Here is a 25,751-nt window from a genome sequence, read left to right as displayed (position 1 = left end):
ACATTCATTTAGAGTTGGTATATTAATATATTAATAAATGACAACTGCTACAGAAGGTAGTCTAGCAGGAAATTAAATAAACTTCATGATCCACTCACTCAAAATATATTATCTTTTATATATATTATGCATGTAAATACAATGGCACATAAATGACAATCTTAAATTCCCAAGCAAAATCAAAAACATAATTGTCCAATCAGTTAAAATACTCTTGAATTATTTAAAAAAACCTTACTGTTTGATAACATTATGGTATTATGTAATTGTTCTATCAATTAAAATTTGAAAAAAAAGAAAAGAGCAAAGACTGCTCAACTATCCATCCGAAATCATAAGCAAAGGATAGTCTATTGCAAGTTATAGGACCAACAACAGAAAACAAATCTGGATGTGAATCTTTAAGATGTTCCTTCCCCTAGGAAAATAATAATTATGTACTCCCAGCTTTAATTTATTATTTTTTTCTTTAGGTCTTAAATTATAAAGATATTACAACCTGCCCAGCATATAATCACTGTTGCAGCTATATTTATGATCTAATAGAAGTCTCACGTGTAATCTTATTATATCTTTTAGCCATCATGGACAGGAAAGAGCAGGTTACTCTTTTTGAAGCAGGCTACCTGGTTTTGGAGAGTGTTATCAGTTCTCTTAACCAGCCCTTCTGTTAGATAACATATCTCCAGGTGTTTCAATCTGTTCTTGTTAATTAAGTTTTCTAGAGTTTTCTGGAGTTCTGGTCTTCATGTGCTTCTCTTGGCTTTGCACAGATCTCAACCTTTTCCAAAAGGTCAGTTTCCAGAGTTTATGCCAGAACTTATCTGTGAAGGCAGTTATTCCTCACCATGTATTTCTAGAACACTTTATTTATAAATGCAATTTTTAAAATGTATTTAGGCTAAATTCAGTATTTGTTACTATATTTATAAATATGTAAAACATATAAGAATGTTTTAAGAAAAAAAATATTTTTCTTTTAATTTTTAGTTAACTGAGTAAGATTTGTTTGATTTATGGCAACTTCACAGGGAATGCCGCTTTATATCTCTTTTAACAGTACGCTAATAATAGCTATTCTTTTAGTAAGCCTGAATAGATTTTCATCTTTCATGTGAAATTTTCACTTAGACCTCCATGCTTCCCAACCTGACTTGTGGAAACATCATACAAGACAATGACAAAAGTCTTAGTTGGGTAATGATACTGACATATATATTTCTTTTTCGTCTGTAAGTTTTGTTAGCCTGCTCTAGAAGGAAATGAAATTGTTTTGATATGGCTAGAATAAATTCTAGTTGGCTATTTTTCTTCTACTTTTTTCCTCCATATGTGCAAATACAGTTTATTTTATTATCTGTCCCCATGTTTTTCTGAAAACTAAAGTTATTGTTGCACGTCTATAATTCTTCAACTGCTTCTTCTGAGAGCTGGAAAATATATTCAACATTTTTAAGTCTTCTGGAACCTGGTCTGTTCTCTGGATGTTCTCAGAGATAAGTGTTAATGAATGCATAAATATGTCAAATATTTGAAAAAGCCTGTTCTTTTAAAGTAGTATTCCACTGCTCTTTACCTACTGCATCCTGAACTCTTATTCAAAGTTACCTCATGCAGCAATCCCTGATGTGGAATTTTAGGAGAACAAAGATACTGACTGATTATGCTTTCTCATTGTTATTTGTTAACAGCATTGTGATTCATTCAAGAATTAATATTCTACTTAGTTGTTCTCCTCCTACCAGTGCATCTACAGTTTAACGGCTCTTAAATTATTATAATGTTTTTGAACTGGGTTAATCTTATACTTAGTATTGATTTACCAAATCCTTCAAAGGAAGAGCCTGAAAACTTTGAGTAACTGTAACAATAGAAAATATTTAAACCATTTTGATAAAAAATCATTGTTTATCAAGAGAATATTTCAAGACAGAGGAGAAAAAGGCAGGTTAAGGGTTTTTCGTCAATTTTAATCATGTCTGTGCTTCAGGCACTTCAAATAAGCCTGCTGAGGAACCATAGCAGACTGAATCTGAAAGAACTTGGAAACAAGTACTTTCAAGAACCTACTGCTCACAGCTGGAGATTAATTTTTCCTTGCCCACTGTTCCTAAACTGAAAATCAGCTCTTCTCACTACTGGGAACACCTCAGTTACTTTATTGTTTAGAAGTAGGAACAAAGTCTTTGGGAACACAGAATAGCAAGCCTCCATATGTAATACAAAATTAATATTTACTGTGAGATCACAGATAATTTGCTAGCATAGCAAATAATATTTGATACTTTTCCATAAATGGAGAAAATTCATGATCTGAAAATATTAGCCAATACAACAAAACACACATAAATTGACAAAGCATTGATTTACCTGGAAGAGCCATAGTAGCTGAAATTTCCTGCCAGCTATATGCTTTATTAAAATAATAAAAACAAATTATGTTCTTTTCTATTTTTTCCCTGCAAAAATACAACCTAAAATCATAATGAAAGTTAATTTGAATATTCATTAATGTTCTTTTTATCAATATATATGTGTTTTAGAAATACTGTAAATTGGGAAATTGTTTATTTCCATCCTGAGAAAAGTATTCAGTCACAATAATGGTTTTATTAATTAGTTGTGATTAAAAAAAACTCACAAGCAAACATCCAAACAAGTATTTATTTTATGCCTTTCCTGGGACTACTGTGTTGTATTTACTGATTATAAAGAAAGTGAGGCAATCAGGTTTCAGTTACACAGAAAGGTGTTAAAAAACTATAGCAATTTATTTTTCCAGCACTATTACACAGAACAAGTGACTTTTCCCCTTGTAGTCCTTTTAAAAATATATTTCAAAGTATATATTTCATTATTATCTGGGATAATAACATCCTACCATAATACAGTTGCAAACAAAACTCTTTAAATATCCTAGATAGAAGGTAGAATGCATCCTGTTCTGTGCATCTGTACATGTTTTTGCTCATGCACCAAATAATTTTTATTAACTAATGCACACTGATTATTGACTCACTGATTATTGCAACACAAAAGAAAATCACTTGATGATTTCTATGAACTTTAATAATAATGTATATAAAGAGATGGACAAGACAAATGACCAAATAAAAACCTGAGGCCTCAGCAATGTCTCTTCACTGTGGTGGGCAAAGGTAATAAAAGCATATGCTAGTACAAATTAATTATAATATAGGTAGCCTTCAAACTGGAATGCAAAGGTACAGGTTGAATGACAGTTTTTAGCACTAGCTCAATATAAATGGAACAATTTTTCAGTTGAAAATTTCAACTTTTCAGTTGAAATTATGGAAATTTAACAGTATATAAAGCAAGGTAATAGCTCAACATTTACAGAAGGAAATAGTAACATGAAAGGAAAAATCCTCAACATGATTTTTTATCTATATGTTAATTGATGTGTCAAACATTTCTTATCATGGGAAAGGCAAGGATTAGTTAGTGTTTGTAAAGTCAAAACTGCTTAGAATCAATTCGCTCATCATTCAAAACTGTCAGGTACCACTGTCCTTGCAAATTTGTTTACATTCAGTTTTTTTCTTCCTAAGTAACAAATATTTTTAGTACTTTGATAAACCAGGGGAAGAATTTCTATCAGTTTGCATTCTTATTGCTACATTACTGAACTAAGCTTTAAAGTATGCATGTAAGTGGTTTTAAAAAGACTATTTCTTTCCTGGACCTTTAAAATTTATTTGGAAATACTGGAGTATAATACTTTTTGTGACATTTCAGTATGTAGTTGTAAAAAAGAATATTTCAGCTGGAAAATTATTACAAAAATCCCATTAATATGATAAATTTTAAACATGGTCATATCTTTTAATTAAATCACATTGAAAAAGCTGACTTGAACTTAGTTAACTATGAGGTACAACTGAAGAAGTTCCCTTGATCAAGCAGAAGATCAAAGAAAGAATGAAATTGCACTGGCTGCTAAATTACTTAAAAGCTGTTTTGATTAAAGAATAGTACCTAATAATCAATTTAATTGTGTTATAGTCAGCACCCTGCTGATAATAAAGCTGGATTATATAGTCAACATGTTCTCTATAAGTTGTATTTACATTTTATTGATTTTATGCAGTTCTGGACACAGATTTGCACTACAGAGACTTGTGGGATAAAGCTCATCTTTAAATTTATGCTTAGAAAAATCTCTCACTTAAGAATAAAAAGAAGGAGGAAGAGGAAAAACAAATAAAACCCAAAAGACTTCCAACTTATGAAAAGAGGTGTGTTATTCAGAAGCAGAACGCCACTATCTTTAACCTGATTTGCCCTACTGTTAACTTAATCTCCATAGTCAAATATTTTCTTTGAAGAAACAAAACCAAGCTATATACACAAGACTGAAGTTCACTTTAAAAGTACAACTTTTGCATAGGCATTCACTATTAATATTTTCCATGCTGGATTTTTGTTCTAATACAAACTCTGTATTCTTCTGTTTTCTTTAGATTTCATTTCAAAAGTATTTTAAAATTTCTCTAAGGTGAAACTTTTTTTTTCTTTTCTTTTTATTTTCTTTTTTTTTGTTTTTCAAGAACTGGCAACACACCTGGGCGAAAAAAAAAGGGTTTTGGTTTACAGCAGAATGGTGTATGTAATCCCTTTTTATCTTTTCATATCTTATCTTGCACCAGGAGAAAATGCATTTGCATAATCACTCTAGGCCAAAGGATACCAAGTTTATATTTAGAATTTCACTCTGTAAACAGGTGAGGGATTTTGAGAGTCTCTCTTTTGTTTTCCAGGTTGAATGTGACTACATATCAGTGTGACAGCCTGGCTATATGTTCATGGAAATAAATGACTTGTGATAAGAACAGGGACCTTCCAACCATCTGAAAAATATATGCACCAGTCATTTCTCTCAAACCAGTTCTTGATAACCTTCTAGAAATAGAACAGACACAATTGTAACTGCTTCACTGAGTCATATCATAAGGGAATTTCTCCATCTATCCCCATAAGTGCAAGTCAAGATGATCTCCTCTTTAAGGATAAATGTGAAAACACAGATGACTGACATATTATATCCATTTTACTTCTTACTTTAGAATTCAAGGGTCCTGATTTAGCCGGCTGATATGTGGGGACATCCATAACCTCTGTGACTTGTTTTCCAGGTGTGGCTAGTGGGAAAGCAAATATTACAGACCAACCTTGGCACACATTGGCTTCAGATTCCGTTCTAACATCATGCTGGATATTTCTTCAGTCTGAGTACCTCAAGTGATAAATGCTGTTCAAACTGACTGAAGTTATCATGTTTCCTGTATTTATTTCCAAGAATTTGACTATTCTATCATCTGCCTGCACCAGAGCAATCTCAAATATGTCCACATCAGGCTGACAGTGTACTGGGATATCATGGCTTCATTGCAAAGCATCCCTTCAAGGTTTGAAAATCAAGTCATTCTTTCGCTCACTTGTTTAGAATACCATGTGCCTGTAAGTATTTTCTGTCTCACTGTGAATCATGCAGAATAGGTTTAAAGAATGATAATTAATATGCATCAACAATATGCAGTCCTTCTGCGTGTTAGAAGTACAAGGAAGTCTTGTACATGAATATTAATCTTATTGCTTTGCATGTCATCCAAGAAAGTCTTCCTACATAGTGCATAAAATAAGGGGTTTTTCTATATAAGTGAGGGTAGTGGACTCTCCTTTCATGTCCTTTGGAGGGTTTTTTAAACATTATTTTAATGTAAAGTGTATCTAAAATTGAATATAACATCACCAAAAATAACTAGAAATTTCAACAAGAGTAAGTGATTTGAGGAGCACCTTTTTTCAATATCTAGCAAATTATAAGCAAATCTTTCTTGAAAGTTTGCTTACTCCTGAACTCAAGAGCATAAACTTTGACAGGTGGTGGAGAGAAATTTGAATGAGGGAAAAGTTTAACTCCTATTTTGAATTAATTATTATTTACCTTTCAAATTCTGATAACTGATGAAAATTGAACGGCATGCAATAAATTTCTTAACTTAGGCCACTTCTTTTAATTTCATAAGGGTTTGATTTATTATCAAAGAGTAAATTGTTAATCAGTCATAGTGCTATGAATTTTATGCAGTCTTTCAACATCACACTTCCTATTTACTTTGTTTTATAATAATGTCAGTTCTCCTAAAATATCTACTAGACTGGAAATTTCCATCTTAGGAAACTCCTGTGTCTTCATAATCCCTATAAAAATTGTAGTGTGTAATGTTGATTGGCATGGAAGTAATTTACTCTTTTTTTCTTTCTTTTTTTTTCAATCGGTTTATTTCCAGAATCTACTTGGCTTTTGCCTCTCCTAATTCTGTATTGACCGCTAAAATATAATTGATCTTCTGCCTCCAAATTCCTGCTGTTTCATGAGCTCTGTTACGATTCAACATAATCTATTTCTCACTGATGTTGAAAAACATAATAAGGTCACAGCAGGGAAGATTTAGCTTCATTAAAACATTATTTTTATAAAAAATAAAATTATCTAAAGTAAATTGGTTCTGTCCTTGTGGTACAGTTTGAATATATCCACATTAATCTGACCATAAAAAGCAACAATAAATTTGCTAGTCCTTGTACATTACAAATGATTCTCCTTATCTTTCATTTCCCCATGGAAGCCTGTAGTGGCAGATGAACTTTGCAGGTGATATCTACCTTTGTTGTATAAAAAGATTTGAAACCTCTCTGGAAGTACCAGAAAAAACATTCAAAAGAAATGTTTATTTCTCTAGATTGTTTTTATTTTGCCTGTGTCTAACTAATGTACATAACAGAATTATATAAAAGAAATCAACAAACAAGGAAATTTAATTTTTGACCCTCTCAGACTTTCATTTACCATCAAAATCCATAAGAAAAGGACTGGGCATAGGATTGAAGATAGAGAGACAGTGGTTGTTCTATTAATCTAGTTTAACTGATCCTAAAATCTGACAGAACAAATTACAAGTTGCAGGCAGAAAGGCTTATCAATTCATTACTACTTTCAAGGTTCTCCCTTCTCCTTCTCTTTGCCTTCAGCTGCTGGCAAAGGATAGGCTTTTGCAGTTCAATTTTTCAGTTTATTTTTGACTGCTTTTAATTAAATTTGATGGCCTGCTTCTGCACCAGGGAAGTTATTGAAATTGTGCAGCATTTTGCTGTTATAATGATGGCTGCCTTGATGTCTTTTCATTATTAACTGCTTTTCAAAATGCTTCTCTCAATTTTCATTTTATAAATATTTAAATAACTGTGAATTTCTATAACATAAATATCTGGGCCTTAGCGATAGGAATTCTATTGCCTATTTAGTATGTTTAACATAGTAATATGATTTCTAAATAAAGTTATACATTATAATGTTAATTGGGAAAGTGTTGTCTGTAAGTCATCTTACTTGTAAGTGTCAGCAGAAATGGTAGTCATATTTCAAAGCAGCAGTAATCAATAAATTAGTCAGTAGTTTGTGAACTATTGCTTATGTGACTATAATTTTCACACATCTTAATTATTTAGAGCAACAGAAAAATAAGTAAACAATATAAAACAAAACAGAGCTTTTATGATCTTTGCACTACAAGTGATACTGCAATCTTGAGATTAGCTTCAATGCCTTCTGAAACAGATTTCTATTTTTAGTACAAATTTACCAGGAAAAAAATGTAGAGCAAAGAAAAATTATTACCATTACTTTGAGCAATGGGAAACAAGAAATTGTTTACAGCTACAGCCCTTAAAATCCTGAAACAGGCAGGACTTTGTTCTTAAAACAAAGTAGTCCTTTTTACTGTTTAATGGGTCAGCTACTTGTCCCATCTTCCGTGGGCAGGGAGCCTTAAAAAATATAATACTCTTCCAAACACTAAAGAAAAGAATTTGCACATCCTTTCTGAGCTGACAAGTTCTTTGTTCTGCAACAAGTAACACTGTCTCCAGTGAAAATCTTACAGGAGGGATACATTCATTATGTGGAAATATGGGCAAAATGTAGCATAGCACTACTCAGTAGTGAGCAAATTTTGCCTATTTAATACAAAATGGAGAATATGAGGTAGTTTGCCATGTAGTTCTAGGAGCTTAGAATTATTTTAGAACACTTATGTTCTAGAAAATAGAAAATTTAAATTGTAAACTTCGTATCCAATCCAAATCCAATCTTCCTATTTGCCAGTCTTCCTCATTACTTTTACATCTCAGGTTTTCTTATTTTTTTCTATTTTTTTCATAAGGGATAAAATTTATACTGCCTTCAGTTTTAGAAATTACCTGCTGCTGCTAGTTCCTCACCTATTGTTTTTACTCATTTAAAGAAATGTTTGAGGGGATTTTTTACCTTTATTTAAACAAAAGAGTAATCACACATAAAAGGCAGAAATTCTTATTAGTTAGAACTATGCCTTGCATAATCAAAGTATATGTGTAGGCTGGCCTTCTGTAATAATTCCAATGGAGCCTTTCTGTATAAACACACTTAAAAATAATTTAAATGCTACAAAAAAGGTAAATTCAAAGTGCACTTAATTCCTCCACAGATATTCAGAAATCAAATGGCTAAAGTTTGGTTAAGATTCATTTAATTTGTTGCTGAATGTTACTCTACACTGGATGCATTCACATGACAACTGAAACTAAAAGGCACAAAAATTCTCCTGTATGACAGGAAGGGTCTTAAAAAAGGTAGTAATATAGTTACAATACTGCAAGTGTGATAAAGAAGCTACTTTTTTTATGAAGGTAACAGAAGCAGGTGTATCCATATTTTGTTTAATAGTGACAGCTATTTGGAGACCCTGCAGGGCATCCCCTAGGTTGGAGAGACACAAGAAGCTTCACTCAAAAGCTGATAAAACCCCACTGGCTCCTTCGCCTGTTCCTGTGTTGGTTCTGTGTCGCTGAGTCATTCCTTCCCTATTCCCTGATTGACCCTTATCTTTGTACTGTCCTGGGACCAGAGTCACCCAAGGCCCTTGGAGAGAGAGAAACTAGGACCCTCCATGTGTGTGGGCCTGGGACTCTGAACATCTCACTGCACGGCTGAATTAAACATCCGTGGATACCATGCAAAGGCCCTTTCTTCTTCTTTATCCTGGACTTTACTAGCAGCAATTCAGGCTGCAACAGCTATGATCAATCTGTCCTTAAAGATCTTTGTCCAGCCTAATAATCTATACATACCTCCAATATCCTTTACATTCTACATATTCAAAACCTTGGGGTAAGTTTCAAATGAGCCAGTTGTCCTCTGTGTTTCACCTCTTTATAAATCTTGATATTTCCTTACATATTAGGAGCAAAAGATGTGACATCCTTAATTTACTCATGTTTTAGTGTTTCCCATTTTCAAGAATGTTAACATAGCCCCTTCAATTTGTCAGCAGGTGATACTCCATCTGTCATACACAAATCCCCCAGAAATGTCATACTACGGCTGGAAATCTGTCCATCATGATCCAGCTGTCCATTAGGATGGGAAGATTGCCAGCGTTCTGTCCCCACTGATTCTCCTGCCCTCTACAAAGACTACCTTAAACACTTCAAAGGAAATACAAGTTGAAGAATTTCCTGCTCATTAGTTACATCTAGCTAGAACAGCATCTCTTCTATGTTCAGCTATAGTTAATAGAAGCATAATTTTTTCCACATATTCTCTGCTAAAAAAGGAAATTGCATTTAAAGTAACAATTACATAAAATCAGAAAATCTTCTTAATTATTTTATCAATTATTTTGTGTGAATATCTGATATCTTTCCAGCTAATGGTGTACAACCTTTCTGGTCAGACAGGAGATACCTGTCATATATACATACACTACCTGTACTTTTTTACAGCTGTAAAGGCACATAGAGTCTAAGCTGAATTCACATGCATGGTTGTTCCAGGCCATCTGTCCTTTGCAGCCCTGAGGAGCAGAGGAGAGTAGCTGCAGTGAAGAGAGAAAAAACTGTAATTTCAGTCTGAAGAGCTTGTTACAGAAAGTGAAGCCAAAATGTATGAATGGAGATGTAATCTATGAATCTATTATGTAATCTCACTCCTCATTCTTCTCTTTGCTGAATGTGAGCACCCACATTTGGCATTCTAAATTAATAACTGTATATCTGTCTAAGAACACTATTGTGGTCCAATGCAAACTAAAAGTTCAGTTTGCATGTGCTCTTTCAGTGATGATACAATAGGTATACACAGAAGAGATCTGCCCTACAAGGACTGAGTTTCATGAGGAAAACTGAAACACACCAGGTCTGGAACAATTTTCACACCCATTTCAGAAGGGACCTCCAAAGAAAAGATGAAAAAAACCAGATGCATTAGTTGTCCTCTTGGAGCATTGCTGAATTTTTCACAACCTCACTAAACCTGTAGAGATGGATGGATTGAGAGTTATATTTATTGCTAAAATACTTTGAAGCTGTAAAGTTTTAAACATGATTTTTGCTGTAATAGGCAGTGATATGTTTGTGTGCATGTAGCCTGCTTGACAATCTGACTGACACAATTTGAATGCTAATAATTTACAGAGAACAGCAAACTAGATTTAAACTGATTTTCAAGAAAAGGACATACATTATCACACTGCAATGATTTGTAAGGTTTGGACTGACCACAGATAAAATCTAGAGGGGGTTGTTTTTGTAAAATGTCTGTTCGTATGTTTGATTTGCAATGTTAACAATTAATTCAGAACTTCTTTCCTATAAGTTACTGCAAATATTCCTGAGTAAAGGAACCAGACTTTTCTTTAGAAATAATTCAGTCGGCAGCTATACTGCTATGGCTAATACATTTATTCACATATGAAAATAAAAATCAGTATCAGAAAGGAAAGAAATAAGAAACCTAATAGCTGAGGATGTAATTTTTAGATTTTTTTATCTATTTAATTTGGGGTTTGAGTCAAAAGGAGATGGAGGAAGATGAGATGTAGAGACAAGAATGTTTCCTCGTATTTTCTGTTCTAGAAAATCCAAATAATTTTGCTACAATTAGTACGCATTTTATTCCAACATATTTAGGTGAAAACAACACAATTTTTGTGACTGCTTCTACATTGAGAGGAAATGAACTAGCAACTCTTTATGTTTAAATATTTACTTCTGAATTTGAGTAAAACACGCTATAGAAAAGTTGCAGAAGACAATATGCAAAATACAGCACCTAATAAAAAACTAGAGATTTTCAGAGATAAGGGAAGGCGTCACTTCCTTTCATAGTAAATGTGGATATGTCAGCAAAGTAAAACATTTTAAAATGCTTTAAATGAGTGAATTTTGCTATTTTTATCAGTTCTGGCATTTTAAAGTCTCACATGTAAGAAATTAAGGGAAGAGATAATACTTATTTAATGAGTAGCTAAAATTTTATGATAGATTTTTTTTACTAAGTCCTGTTCTGCAATATCCACAAATCACACAGATAACACTGGCAGCATAGAGGAGATGATTTCTTCTTATAAGGACAATATATCAGTCTTCAGTACTAGGACAAATACTTACAGACTGAACAATGCTCACTGCAGTAAATAAAAACTTCACTACTGCCAGTAGCAGACCACAGGTATTATATTCATTTTGCAAACTTCCATAAATTAAGTTCATCAGCCTCACTTTGTCTTCAAAGTGAGCAGCAGCCTTCAGCTGCCTGAAGTTGTGCTTAAATTTGTTTAGATGTAATCTTTTCTCCTGACCTGCCCATCTCTGTTTTGTTTTAGTTAGAGGTTTTGGTTTGTTGAGTTTTTTGATGGTTTTTGGTTAGTTGATTGCTTTGGGATTTTTCTATTTTTGTATGTGCATGTGGGAGGGAGTTGTTTAGTTTAGTTTTTTTTTTTTTTTTTTTTTTTTTTTTTTTTTTTTTTTTTTTTTGTGAATAACCTAATTTTAAATAGAATTTGATAACAAATATGTGAAGTCTGTATGTAACATCTATGGGGTTTTCATAATGATTTAGTCAAGACAGCTTGCTGGCATGTAAACAGAGGCTGTTTGGAAATGGGGTGCATAATGGAGTGTAGAGGAGCAAAGGGAGTAAATTACAAGAAAAGTGGTTCAGATTATACTGGAAACTCTACAGTTATAAAGAACTTATCAAGCTGTGGATCAACAGAACTTGATTCTTATGCAGCACTTTAAGAACCCAGACATCTGTCGGAAGAAGAATACAGCAGCTCACATGAAATCTAGCAAGCTCCTGGAATGGGTAGAGGACTGTTTCCTCATACAAATGTTAGATGTATCAAAAAGGAATGAGGCACACCTGGACTTGTTGCTCACAAACCAAGAAAACCTGCTATGCAATTATCTTGGTTAGTCATAGCCTTAGCTGCAGTATTGTGAAGCTTGGGGTCAAAGGGAGCACACAAGATTTTAAAGATTTTAAAAACAAAAATTTTAGAAGAGCAAACTTCAACATGCTCAGAACACAGCTGGGAGTTATTCTGTGGAAGCTTCCCTGGAGGAAAAAGGAGCTGGTGAATGTTGAGAGTTTTTCAAGAATGCACTTCTGGAAGCAAAAACCAGTTAATCCCCTTTAAAGGGAAGTAGGCAGAGCAAGAGATCCCCTAGGCTGAACTACAAGCTTTTGAGTTTGATCACAACCAAAAGAGAAGCATATCAAAAATGTCAAAACAGGTGAAGACCCACTGAGAAACTCAAGAGCATTTCCAAGGTGTGCAGAGATGCAGATGCCGGCTAAAATTGGTATTGACCAGCTATGTCAAAAACTAGAAGAAACTGTTCAATAACAAGAAAAAACAGAAGGAAAATACCGTCCTGTTAAACAGGAGAGGTGAATCAGTCACCAAAAGTGCTGAATGAAGTTCTCAGCACTTCATTCACCTGTTTGCACCAGCACTGCTAGACCCTGGGAGCAAAAGTCTAGGTTGAAATAAACACAAACCCACCTTCATTGAAGGAAGAGTTGGTGAGTAAATTTTACAGCAACTTCACCCCTGCAAATTGATGGGCCATGACAATATCCACCCAGGAAAATTTAAAGAGTGACTACAAAGAGAGACTCCCTTTTCAGAAGGAGTCATTTGGAAAAGGTATGGGGTAACCAGTACAAGTTACTTCCAAGGATAATCTGATCATATGCAAGAGGAAAGTTTTTTCAAAACAATCAGACTTCTGAATAATCTCTCCAGGGAAGTGGCACATTCCACAGTGCTGGACACTTAAAATTCAGATGGACAGGGTTCTACTCAATCTTGTCTAGACCATGCTTTTGACAAGAAAGTTTGGACCAGATGATCTTTGAGGTTACCTTCTAATCTGGCCCCCTTCTAATTTTATATTTCTATGATGAGTATGGAGAGATATCCTCTAGTAATATATCTTTTGTTTATTCTTTAGAGCAGAATAGAACAGAATAAAATACTTTAGTTGGAAGGGGTCTACAAACATGTACTCCACCTGGTCAGCCATCTCAAGGCTGATCCAAAGTTGAAGCCTGTTGCTAAGGGCGTTGTCCAAACACCTCTAAATACTGACACAACATCAACCACAACTACTTTCCAGGCTTTGACCACCCTCTAGGTAAAAAATTTCTTCCTAATGTCCAGTCTGAAATTCCCCTGTCACAGTTTGGAACCATCCCCACTTGTCTTATCACTGGATCCCAGAGAAAAGAATCAGCACCTTCATCTCCACTGCTCCTCAGGAATCTGCAGAGAGAAATTAGGTCACCTTTGAGCCTCTTTTCCTACAAACTGGACAAGCCCAAAGTCCTTAGCTGTTCTTCACAGGACATGTTTTCCAGCTTTTTCATGAGCTTTGTTGCCCTCCTCTGGATATATTCAAAGATCTTAAAACCCTTTTAAATTGTGGGACCTAACTTACCCAGATCCCTCTGCAAATGTTCTTGTTGCTCAAGAGTCAACAGCACCTCTCAGTTTGGAGTCATCAGTAAACTTAGTTTCTTTCCTTATGCATAATAATAACATCTGAACTGGCAATAGTATTTTATTTAGACTTTCAGTACTTCAATTATACTAATAAAACATTATTTTTTACATAGTAAAGTGATATATTTTCACACTTAATAAGATTTAGTCATCTTAGCATATAGGCAAAAAGACTACATGTAGGAGCCATGTGATATTGGGATATCCTCCATGCAGAGAAAAACTTCTAAGAAGTTTTTATAGGGAATATGTACAAAGATATTTTCAGAGGCAAATCACCTTGCAAAATGTGGCAATCTTTGCTAGAAATTGAAGTAAACTATGGTCTTGTCAATAACTACTCTGATATCTAGTGAAAGAAGCAATAGTTTATCTTGAGAAAAGCTGTATACTTTAAAAAAAATAATGGACATAACAAGATATTTTATCCAAGCTTCACCTAGGACATGACTGATCCGTTTTAGCTGCAACTTTATGTTCAACTCAAGGCAAATAACTTTGCAGAAAATAGTCAGCTTGAATGTCTGCACAAAGCACTACTGAGATGACCTAGCTAAACAGATAGTATCTACCCAAATTCATATCACATATAAACAAGCACACCCCATCCCAAAACTCAGTCAAGTATATTACCTGACTTAAAAGATAGATAAAAATTCATATGATAAGATGTGTGTATCATATGAAATAGAGATGTATGACAGCTTTCTTGTAACACCAGTTTGCACAATATGACAAAAAATAGCAATATTCTGAATGCTATAAATTGTTTCCAAAAATTGTTGCCCTTTAAAAATACAATTATTTGTATGTGAAAGTGAAAATGGACTACTTGTTTTCTATATCACTGACAGACCTGCATAAAGGGCAGCTTCATTTCCAAGATCCTAATGTAGAATCTGGAAAAGTATCTACCTCCCTGGACTTGCATGTATTTCCTATAATACACTGGGGAAATTAATTGCTTTTTCTCACCTGAATTTCACATTTGCATAAAAAGAAGAGTAGTTTCACTCCACAGGAATTATGAAAATAGAAGATGTCAGGATTCTACATGCAATGATATTAATATTATTATATTCACGTGCCATCTTTGTTTGGTCTGCTCTTGGATTGCTTCAGTTGTTGAGTGTTTTTTTATGTGTATTGCACATACAGTACATTAACCATCAGCAAATTCTGCACTTATAAATATGCAAAAGTACTTAAAATTCTATCTTTGTAGATATTCTTGTTTCAAAGACTTTTAAGAATATGTTATTTACATAAACATTCTACTTTCAGAAGATGCTTTTAAACTTATGTAAAATGCTCTCCAGCCTTAATTTTAATATATTAACAGGTCTTAGTTTAAGAACTGCAGACAGAATTCTCATCATGTTTAAAGCAAAGTGGTTTCCTCTTTTGTCTATATGTAACTTTTAAACTTGTTATTGATGAACAAATAGTAAACAGAGCTTCTTACCCTGCAGAAAATACCATGTAAACAACAGCTCCAAAATTGGTAAGAACTGTTACCCCTACTAACTACCTGCCTATTTAAAGCACTAAAAAAGAGGAAGAGAGAAGCTAAGCTTTTTTCTTGCCCTTATTTATGACTTGAATCAATCCACCGAAATGTCATCAGTACATAAACAGTTTCTTTTTTCCTGTGTCTAAGGGAAATGTCAGTTCAATATGTCTCTAAATTCTGTTATCTTCACATATATAAATGGAACAATAATAAGAGATTACAAGATGAAAAGACAAATCACAACCAATTAGACCTTGTCAAATTTTGTCATCACACAGGAAAGCTGCTAAAATGTTAACCTTGACCTTCAGCATATATTAAAATCAGGGACTATCAGTTGATAATCAGTTAAGTGCTCTCTCTGTGGAAAGACTAGAAGACCTCACCCAGTGAGGGTACTAAAAGCTTATGAAAATTTGATCCTGATGTTATCCAGATGCAAAGTGTTAACCTTCATAGAGACGAAGTCTGAAACCCTGGGAACAAGGGTCAAGATAAACAGGTTCCATTTTTGGCCCAATAGCAGACTCCTAATGCCAAATGTTCACTTTGCTGTGACCTTGTTCCCAAATGTAGAATGAATACAACACTATTTCTTTTCCTTGCCTTTTACTCTATCACTGGGACAAAGATGGCCTAGAAAGAGACTGAGTATTCTGGTGTCAGGGTATTTTAAACTGCTGTAACTTGAACAGCAATAGTTTTAAGCTCTATATCCTTCATTTTTCTGGGTTGTATTTTTTGTCACTCATATTGTAAGTGTTTAGCTAAATAGACTAATATACACATATTATATTTTTATTCAAAAGTAGTCTCTCGCTTTAGCTCTTGTACTTTGCTCACTAGAAGTACTTGTGAAATATATAACTTAATACACTCATTTTTCATCTGACTTTTTTTTGTGTTCCAGAGTATATAAATATCTTAAAAAGTTTAGTCACATTCTCATCACACTCTATTCATTAGGAATTTTTTTTACCACATGCCAGTTAATATTTGGGAACAATTTGAATCGTACATACTGAATATATATACCAATGTAAAAAATGAACCCGGGATGCTCTTAGCTGTGGTCTACTACAATAGGAATCATGTCCACATTTAAGCCTGAATTTCTGATATTTTCACTTATTCTTCATACTTTGCCTCAAGAAGGTTATCTTGGCATCCAAAATAAAAAGAAGTCCATATGTTATGGTAGAGAGCTATCTCAACATCTCACAGGCTTACTTGCATTAGTTTCCATCCCCATACCATTATATCAATGCCTGTCTCATACTCTGGTATGCAAAGCCTGCCAGATGTGAACTCACAGTATGACCAGCAGTGCAAAATCACTTTCCCGTATCTGCCGGCATCATCCTTGATAATGCAGTCCAGGGTATGAGACTGATTTTTCTGAGTCTACTGCTGCCTTGGGAACAGCCTAGTGGCTCGAGAGGTCCCAGAGCCATTACTGCAGAGCAGCTTCCCAGCTGGTCAGCATCAGCCTATACTCTTGCTTCCAAGATGTAGCACTTCACATCCATTCTCATGGGGTTCCAGTCACTTCATTTGTCTCTGCAGAAGCCCAAACTCCTACTATGTTTATCTCTTCATGAACATTTTGGATCTTCTGCAAGCATGATGAGAGTGAAATCTGCACCACTATTCAGGCTATTAATGAAGAACATTAAACATTATTAGTCTTCGTATTTATCCTAGACAGAAAGTACAGCTTTCTGGTCACTAGCTGGACTTTTTCTTATGGATCACAACAGTAAGACTAGCAGTCCAGGCCGCTGTCACACTGTAGGTTGCTTATCTGGTTCATGTCATCACCTACCTGGTAATAAAGGTACTATGAAAGCTGCATCAAAGGACTTCGTGAAGTCAGGGTAATCAAGTGCAGGCATCTTTGCCTCTCTACTGTCTTCTCATCAAGGCTATCACATTGGATAGGTATGATTTGCACAGACATGGATTTGACCAAACTTGTTAAATAATGAATCTTTGATCTAGAGCCACCTCTGTTCTACAGTTCATATAGCAGGTGTTAAAATATAAGATGCTACTTATCTGTCATACATGATTATTGTGATAGTTCTAAATTATTAATTTCAATTTAAAATAACAATTAAATAAAATAAATAACTATGACCTCAAAGAGATGTGTATACCATACAAATTCCTCATCAGAGTGTTGAGGTTTGCTTTTATTCATCACTTTGTGTATTAACTATGATAATTCCATAAATTTTTCTCACACATGAGAAATATTTTGAGTTTGTGAGACACAGAATTTTAGGATCAGGTTGCAAATAGAATGGATGAAATATTTAGTAAAGTTTTGTGTATTGATACAGAAGTACTGGTGCTAATTTCACCTTTCATATGATTGAAGAAATAGATAACATCCATTATACTTCCACATTGCTTCTGCTTATTATAGATGTGTCTAAGAAGTAAAATATTTTTGCTGCTTGAGAACATAAACTTTTGATTTCTTTGCATAAACTGCATAAACTTTTGATTTCTTTGTCTGACCTTAGAATATTGAAATATTGAGTAAATGACTTTTAAAAATATTCTTACTTGTTATACCACTAATGACTGATTTGTGCCAGAAAACAGAAGAAAATTATTTGTTTATAATATTTCACTTTTAACATAATTTTTTTAAAAAACCCTATCTGCTCCATTCACAAGAACTGAAATGTTTTTACAAGAAATTTATAAGTTGACAACTAGAAAAGTTATGTATATTTAATATATGTATACATATAGGTATACTTAGCAGTCTCCAGGATACCTAAGCAATGGTCACAAGGTGATTATACCCTAGCTTGAGATCTTTCCCCTCTGTAAGTATAGATTCTATTCAAGAGTGACTTTTGGCAAAGATATATCTAAATCATATGGGGTGTTGCTCATTAGTTGCTTCATCTTGTCATTAATTAGATAATTACAAAGAACTCACCTTCTCAAAGTCTCAGGGTTTTTTAGTGTAAGTTCTTGCTAGGATTCGTCTTTTTCAGTAGCTACTAACAAATATTAACACACTTTATTCAATACATTTGAAAACCTGTCAAGAGTCCTATTTCTATTCTTTAATGTAGCAAATACTGTATATTAGTGATAACCTACCTAGGTTTGGCTAGCAGTGGACCAAGAATACAAACATACATTCAAGTTTGTCAGTATTTCTAATAATCAGTAAAGCAATTGATGATCCAAGACAAATTCTGACAATGAAAAGAATTTAGCTTCTCTTTTAGACTATGTCTATGCAAATAGCTCTAAATATATACGCTTTGAGCAGTTTTCAAACTTTCAAGTATTCCAATAATGTGAGCTAGTTGTTTGTCTTGCAGTGACACCAACACATTTTCAGACATTCAGCAATTTTACAGTAGCGTATCTTTTATTTCTCTCTGATAAATGAACATATTGCATTAATACTCTGCTTTTACCACCTATTTCTTTCTTCTTCCCTTTCTATTGTTCACCCTTTTCTTCTTTTCCTAGGCTGGTATCATCCAGGTTTCTTAGCAGTTTTCAAAGAGGAAAATAGATTTTCACTGAGAAATTATATTGTCAGTAAAAAGCAGATCCAACAAACTGAAAACCATCCTGCCTTTTATCTTCTCCACAATTCCCTACTAGCTATAATAAAATAGGAATTTTTCAACTTCTATTAGGAAAGAAAACAAAACTCTAGGTAGCACTGAGATACTGGTGTCCATGAATGTTAGAAATCTAAGGCTAGAAGGATGAGAGGCACACTTTAATGTGTGTGCATAATTCCTGTGTGCATGACTGTAGCACTGCTGTCACCTTCACCATGTGAAGGATAACATGTAGATCTCCCTCAGAGATAATTTTTGGACCACCAATGCTTCTTACTCTGTCCTTCACCCACAATTGTCTCCCATGAGAAATGCAGTGGGAAGTAAGGTTAATTTAGTTAGGACCCAAATATTCTTACTTAGTTTTTTTTTTTTCCCACCAGTTTTTCTTCTATATCAACAGACTATATTTTGTCTACATTTTGTTAATCATTGAATATTTCCCCCATTTCATGTTTATATTTATGTTTTATAATAATTTATCATTACTTTCTGATAGCAGGCTTTGTAAATTTAGTCTGAAATGAATCTCCAAATGTGTGACATCACTTACTTGGAGTTGAGGCTGATCAGTTCTACCACAGCTGGTGCCAACATTCTGTCAGTCAAATTCTTAACTGCATTGTAAATGGTGAGGAAAATAGTTGCTTTTTACTCCCACCTGGAATGAAATACAGTGTCAGTTACTATTTTTCTTCCCTGTCTTCCAAGTGCAATAAGACATTTATTATATTTATTATATTTAATATTATATTATTATATGTATTATATTTATTATATTATCTTATCCTGTCTCATTAGGGGGGTCATCAAAACAGTTACACAAAGGATAGAAGCATAGACAGTTTCACTCTTTGAATTTCTCCTTGATCATGTGATACAATATACATATAAATAAGTGTTCTAAATAATAATTTATTTAGTGTATATTTATTCACATATATATTTATTCATATATGTATGCATTTCAAATTGTTGATGCTGAAGAAATTAGTCAGTAAATTCAGCAGTAGCAAATAGAAGTGTTTCAGAGCAAAGTAGTTTAATGTGGTATCTAAATAACAAAGTTTCAGTTTTATTTTGATCTTAAAGTACCATTTCTTTTTTCCGTTTCTTCTTATTAGGGACTGTAGACTTCAAATTTATGACAAAATTATTTATAAAAGAAAAGGTTAAAGAAAAGGTATCTCAATTTTAAACTGCTCTCTGTCACCTTTGGAAGGAAATGAAGATGAGAAGTCCTAACTGACTGAAAGAGCAACTAATAATGTAATGTAATGTAATGTAATGTAATGTAATATAATGTGATGTGATATAATATGATATAATATGTTATAATATAAATATCAATCTACAAGAAGATGGGGGAAAGAAAGTTCTGAAAATCTTAGCCCAATCAGTTTAACTTAAATTCCTGGGGAAAAAAATTATACTATCACTTTTCATGAAAGCTATTTGCAGGCAGAAGAAGGTCAACCAGTAGCAGCATGGCAACAAAGAGATATCTGAAGGGACAGAGATATTAATGAAAATATGTGGGAGAACACAGTGGGAAAATCAGACATTTATTGCACCTAGAACATGTAAATATTCAGTAATTTTGTTGTCTTGTGACCATATGGTATTTCTGTCCTTCCAACCAAAGAAAACCAAACATATTACAGCTCTCAGCTGTATTGCAACACAATGAATAAATTTCTACAGCCAACAAATTTTTCAGAAACTCACTGACTTAAAACAATTTAATAGTGAGCTTTCATACAATGTTAGCAATATGGACAGAATAGCAGTGTTCAGAAAATCACAGGTGGCTTAGAAAATTTCAGATCTTTCTCCATCAACATTTCTTCCTGTAAAGGATATACAGCTTATGAGGAAATGATAGGTTATAAAAAGACTCTACAAGAAGATGGAGTAATAGTATATAGCTAGTTATTCAATGCTGTATATAAATATTGGCTGGAGAGGCGCTGCACATCTGACAAATTTATGGCCTTTCATTTAGAGTGTAAACATTTAGGAGAACTAGACCTTGTCACATCCTGACATTATGTTATGAATTAATGTTATTTTATTGAAAGCAAATTGTACATCTTTATTTCATAAGAAAAATAACTATGCTCTGACTTAAAAAAAAAAATCGGTAACACTTTTCCTGTTGTCTAATTGCTTAAATAATTAATTAATTCAAAACAATTGAAATAATCTTATAAAATTAATATGTGATTTCCTAACAGCTGAAAGCTCCTTTTACTATGTTCTAATTCTAATATAAAGAAACAAATTCCTAATCTTAGACATATATATAATTCCAAGAAATAAAAAGTCTATTCCAGAAGCATTATTCCAGAAACACTTTGCAGCTCCAGACTCACACCATTAGTAAAGTCATTCTCTTAGAAACCCTTTTGTAGTTGCTCCTTCAGTACAAGCTTTAGTGGAAGTTGTTTATACATAAATCATCTGTTCAGAGAAATTTAATTGAAAATGCTTACAGATTTGACCACAAATAACTATCAGTACAGAACTGGAAAAGGGCTTTTGTTACAACTCCTATAATATTTTTGAATTTCAAAACAATTATTCACAGGCAGTATTCCAAAAGTGTTTGAAGACTTTGTCAGAAACCAACAATAATTCCAAAAGAAAAGTACAGAGGAATTATAACCATGTCTTCTTGATACTTTTAGACTGCAAGGGTAAATGAGTATTATGTGCAACTGAGAATGAAATCTCTCCAAAGTACTTCAAAGATAAATTCACTTTGCTGTATATGCCATCACAAGTTACATCTTGAAAACAACACCTCTAGTCTGGAATTCTCCAAGGCAGAGGAGCGCAGGAGACCTATAATAATTAACTAATCACTGAATCATCACCAGAGGTTAAGAGGTAAAAACCTCTTCTCTTTTCTTACTCCTAACTTGAAATTGGGAAACAAACTTGTGCAGCAGAATCCTGAGATTTTTCTCCCACACTTCAGCTGCTGTAGGGAAACAAATTGGGTACACATTTTCAATTCCAGTGAAGCAAAAGCTACTTCCTGTCAGAATGTATTTTCCTTGCTAAATTTTAAATTAAAATTGATTTCTTTCAATCTACTTAATCTTTTCCTGTTTTTTCTTGGCTTCTCTTCTCTTTTTTTCCCCAGAACTCAGTTTCCCCTTCCCTTAGTTCCACTTCTACACATTTCAGTGTCAGCAAACCTATGAACACTTTCAACATCTTAACAATCAGCCCAGGAGTTGGTTTTTCTTTTTTTTTTTTTTTTTTCAATAGGGATGCAGTTGGCACAAAGTTATTTTTGCCTGTATTTTGCACTTGTTATCAGTTGGGAACAGAAGGAAATATCACTTTGGCTCCTGAATGAAAGTAACAGATAAGCATGACACTTTGGGCTGTCTGCTACTTCTGTTAGCTACTAACTAACAGAGCACTGAGCATTACTTCTTCTCTCTTCTATGATGTATGCTGAAATTCCCTGCTAGCAGGCCTGAAACATTTACATTTTCTCAGAAAACAAATTGCGAAAGCCAGATGCCAATATATAGTTGACAGTGTTAGAAAAAAGGTTAAGCTTCAGCATTGATGTTTACATATGGTCTTCTGGTCACAATTAATTCCAGTGTATTCAATTCAGACCTATGACACTGCTCTAAAAAGACAAAAGCTAGACATTAAAGGAAAGCTTATGAGGAGAAGTAACATTTCTTATTAGATGAGTTGATAGATGATAGAAAAAAAATTACAAGATTCTGGCACAAAAGCCTTTGTTCAAAGGAGTATAGGGTGGAAGATTTCACATATGCTAGATGCTATTTGGGACATGGATATTATACCTTGTTTGAAAATTTCTTTTTAAAATCACAAGACATAATATGAAGTCCTGCCTCAGACATCACAGAAATAACACACCAGTGAACATTTCCAATGTTTATGTGATATTCATGATTTCTGAAAAAGGGAAAATAATACACAAGTTATCCTTAGTAGTGTAAAATAGATTAAAAGGCAAATTCTTTATAAAAATTACATTATATTATTTTAGCTTCCATAAATACTACAGAGTTCAGTAAGCTTTTGCTTAATTCTTTGGACAGAAAAGGTGGGTACATAAGATGATGAGAACTTCCCTTTAAAAAAATTAAATCCTTTATTCTATGTCCTTTCATTCACACGTGTGGGATATGGCCCTACATTATACAGTCTGTATGTTTAACAACTAATCCACTTTTACAATTACATAAGCCTTTCTAACTCTGAAATTTCATTTATTCCACATATTTTACCTCCATTTGTAATTTGCAGATATATTTATATGGAGACAGTTAATGTTTCTATTATCTTTAATTATAAATATGGAAACATTATTAAATTAATAGAAAAAATGACATCAAATTAATAAAGCAAAGTAATGAACACGTATGTTACATAAAATTTCTGTGCCTGAAAGTGATACCCTTTTAGAGTAATTTTTGCTTTCCCAGTGATGCAATATTTTTACATTCGAGAGCTTAATATCTCTCTTTAGTTAAAGATGTCAAAACATTTTCCATTGAATAATATCCTACAGACATAGCCATACAATTTAGAAACAAATAAAACAAGCAAAAAACAAAAAAAAAAAGAGAACAAAAATAAAAGTGTGTTCTCAAATGAAACCTTTTTAGTTCTTCAAGTTTTGTGTAGATTACATTTTTAAGTTTTTACCAAGAATATAACTAAACTAAAAGCATGGCACAGAAAAAGTACAGAAGTTAGAACAATATTAAAATACACTTAATTTCTGCTAGTACTTGAGCACCACAGTTCTATTTCTAAGTGTACAACATAAATTTTAACTGACAATATTAACACACACACAAAAAGAACAGAAACATAAACCTACATAAATTTTTACATGTCACACGAATTTAAGAATTTTTATTCATAACATCCGTTTATGATATTTGCATTACGAAACACTGCAATCCATGACAGAATTTCCTATTTCTTCTTTATAATATTAATCACTGTACTTTTATAAAAACTCTATTTATCAGCAAAAATTCATATACCTTTATACCTTGATTCTCCTTGTGGAAAGAATCATAATGAATCTATTTTAGCCTATCATGCTTTCAAGAGTGAATAAGCATATTAGTCTCCTGCTGCCCTCAAAGTTGTAAGTTTGGCATCATACTCTCTATTTTACTGGCCTCTCAGAACAAATTTTCCAGGCTTTCTTGACCTAATAAGAAGGTTTTCATCAGCTGCAGTATCTTTTAGGTAAGATTGCAAGTTATTATATTAAGACTGCAAATCCTTATACTGCAAGTGATGACATGCTTGAGATAACAAGAAACTTCACAAAAATACAGGGCAAATGCAGAGACAGCAAATCTCTAACATATATTCAGAGACTGCAAAGTGTTAATAAAAACATTGATCCTGACTTCAGAACTTAAAGTGACTGAGATTCTCACATTCTGATTTATGCTAGAAAAGTAATGGCTTTTTATTTTAAAAATAAAAGCAAAGGCATCTTCTAAAGCAGTGTGGAATTATAACAGCTGATTTCTGAGTACAGATTCCAACATCTCTGCCTGTTCCAAGACTGCAGTAGTCTACTAACTATTTGAAATCATAATCAACTATGGGTTTATAGAGAGAGATTTGCATTATGTTTTTAAATATTTTTTCATGATAATGCAAGAGTCCTAATTATAAACCTATATTTTCTGCCTGTTGTGGCAAGATACTGGGGAGGAGAGAATGAAGGGTGTTTTCTGTGAGAGTAGGAACTTTCACAATGTGAGACAGATAAAGTTCTAGGCAGCTCCAAAATGGATCCACTGCAGGACATAGCTTAATGCATCAACAAAGAAGATTTTGCTTCTCTGATAACATATATCTCAGAAAAGGCAACATATACTGTGTCACAGCTGTGAGACAAGAATGAGAAAAAATGTGAGAGAAACAACTTATGGACAGTAAGATCAGGGGAGAAGGAAGAAAGATGTGCTCCTGGTACTGGAGTAGGGATTCCTCTGCAGCCCATGAAGACTGTGGAGAATCAGATTGTTTTCTGACAGCCCATGGAAGACCACGCTGGAGAAGATAGCAACACTGTAGGCCATAGAGCTCTCCACATTATAGAAAAACATGTCCTAATGGAAGTTGTGGATTGTGGAAAGTCCACATAGGAGAATGTGAAGAGCCCAAGTGGCAGCATATTTTCTCATAAGACCTACAGCCCATGGGGGACTCATGTTGGACCAGTCTGTTCCTGAAGGACTGTACCCCATGGGAATGACCCATGCTGGAGCTGTGTTATAAATGCAGGATGCTAGGTAAAGTTAACTACTTAGATTTCCTTGAGGTTCATTATATTCTTATCTAACTAGAACTACAAAGTAATGATTTTATTTAATTTCATAGATACAATGTTTGCTACACTGTAGCAAATGGTATAGATATTCCACATTGGTTTTTTTTAATCTTAAATGCATAATCATTAATCTGGACTTCACTTGTTTATTTTATTTATGTAACTTTAACAAGGTCATTTTCTAGAGTGCTATATTTCTGATATATATTTCTGCTATATATCCCCATAAAGAGTGTAGAGACATTAACAGATGACAAGAATTTTCAATCTTATTTTCTCTTTCTGTTCTGATAAAGACAGGAAGTGAGTGATTGGCTGGGTGGGGATATGGCAGCAATCCAAGG

The 25,751-nt window shown here is 33.5% G+C and overlaps 1 protein-coding gene across 1 annotated transcript in view; it reads right to left on the bottom strand.

Annotated features, from left to right (window-relative positions):
* The window catches only part of PTPRD (protein tyrosine phosphatase receptor type D), a 978,753-nt gene that overhangs the window by 893,052 nt on the left and 59,950 nt on the right, over nt 1–25,751 (bottom strand). Inside the window, exon 4 of the mRNA XM_054004205.1 lies at nt 19,591–19,698. The gene's annotated coding sequence lies outside the window, so the exon portion shown is untranslated. The remainder of the gene's footprint in view (nt 1–19,590; nt 19,699–25,751) is intronic.

This window comes from Vidua macroura, chromosome Z (assembly GCF_024509145.1).
Source record: "Vidua macroura isolate BioBank_ID:100142 chromosome Z, ASM2450914v1, whole genome shotgun sequence".
Classification (NCBI taxonomy): domain Eukaryota; kingdom Metazoa; phylum Chordata; class Aves; order Passeriformes; family Viduidae; genus Vidua; species Vidua macroura.
Note: the sequence above shows the minus strand (reverse complement) of the source record. Positions and strands in the feature narration are given on the sequence as shown.